This window comes from Equus quagga, chromosome 20, assembly GCF_021613505.1.
Source record: "Equus quagga isolate Etosha38 chromosome 20, UCLA_HA_Equagga_1.0, whole genome shotgun sequence".
Lineage (NCBI taxonomy): Eukaryota > Metazoa > Chordata > Mammalia > Perissodactyla > Equidae > Equus > Equus quagga.
This window is the reverse complement of record NC_060286.1, coordinates 44035027-44036812: the sequence shown is the minus strand read 5'-3', so window position 1 is coordinate 44036812 and position 1786 is coordinate 44035027.

Sequence of the window (1786 nt, the reverse complement as noted above, 5' to 3'; positions counted from 1 at the left end):
TATTCCTCTGGGGTCGGAAGGAGGTGGGAAAGACTACAACAAGGCCTGGGGGGAGAAAGAAAGGCCAGCCAGCCCCCAGACACGGAGAAGCTTTGGAACACACCTCCACTTCCATCAATCTGTAATGTATATATTCACACCCTACCGAATGATTCCCAGCTGCAGAATAGGGAGCACCCCATATGCCCCCACCTGAGCCCCAGGAGGGGAGCCCCTCTTACTGAGCTGCTGAGGGACCCGGCAGATGGAGCAGGGAGAACCCTGTAGAATGAAATCGCCACCAACTGGCCGTGGGGTTCTGGGGCAGCATCGTTGCTACCCCTCAGAGCACCACAGACCCGAGAAGCGGCCGCAGTGGAGTTTGCTGGGCAAAGGGGGAAGGTGCTGGCCTGAGGGTGGACCCTTCTCCCAGGATCATGACCCCCTCCCTGTGGGCTGCCAGGGGGCCGCAGCCTGGGCCGGGGCCAGGTCCTCCTGCAGTCACGGCTCTCCCAGCACAGCCCTCCACATTGCTTCTCTGTCCTCACAGCAGGGGGAGGGGAGGGGCATCCCCTGCCACGCCTATGTGCAGGTGGGGCTCAGAGAGGGCAGGGGACTGGCCCAAGGCCGCCCAGGTGGGCAGTGCCCTAGTGGGCCTCAAACCCAGGCCTGTCTGACCCGCCACCCAGGCTGCTCTGCACCCCCCTAAACACTGGGTCACGGAGGCAGGGACCTGAGGGTAACCCTCTTCTGCCCAGAGGGTGTGGCCAGACCGTCAGGCTAGGCAGGCTCGGGGCAGGTCAGCCTCATCTCCCAGGCAGAAGCGACCTGCCTGAGGGAGGTGGCATGGAAGGACCCTTTGCTGAGCCCCTCCCAGGGCCAGCCCCTCCCAGGGCTTCACACACAGGCTCCCATCACCTCCCACAAGGTCTCTCCCGCGGGCGAGCGCTCGCAGGACGCACTTCGCAGGGGGTCCTGAGGCCCCAGGAGGGACCCTCTGGCCCAGGACGTCCGGTTTCCAGGGCTGCGGGCCCGTCTCCACTGCCGAGGGCGTGGCCGCACCGCTTTCTCCCCTCCCGCAGCTTCTGCCCTCGGGTCCTTCGTTCATTCCACAGGCTCTCATGGGCCCCTGCGCTCGCCCCCCGCCCCGAGCCCTCTGTGAAGGGAAGGCCTCCGCTGTCCAGCCCAGGCTCTCTGCCCGCGAGCCGCCGCCAAACCGACGAGCTCCTCTCCGGAGGGCGCGGCGCCCGCCGCTCCAGCTCCCGGGAAGCGGGGCAAGGAGCGCTCCCTCTCCCCGCGGGGCCCCGCCAGGTCCCGGCTGGGAATTCGGCGGAGTTTCGAGAAGGGTGGGGGCCCTCGGGTGCAGGAGGGCGGCGGTGGCGTCTCCAGGCCAGCAAGGCTCCAGGAGCGTGGGCCGGCCCGGCGCGCCCGCACCGCAGCGGGTCCCCGCGCTGGACGCCGCCACGGCCGGCCACCTCCCGGCGGCTCGCGGGAGGCTCGGCCGGACTGGAGGGCGCGGAGCCGGGGCCGAGGGCTCCTCCCAGGCGGTCCCCGGCGCGTCCCTGACCCTCGCCCTCACCCCGGGCCGCGCGCGGGACGCCCGGTCGCGGTCGCTGTCGCTGTCGCCGCCGCAGCCAGGCCCGCCGGGTCTAGTGGTCCTAAACATTTCACAATTGCGCTACAGAACTGTTGAACTGTTAAGAACCACTGGACCCGGCGCGCGTCCGCGCTCCGCCGCGCTGTGGAGAGAAAGCCGCCGCCGGGGAGCCCTGCCCTGCGCTCCGCTCGCCGTCCGGCCGTGCGCCCC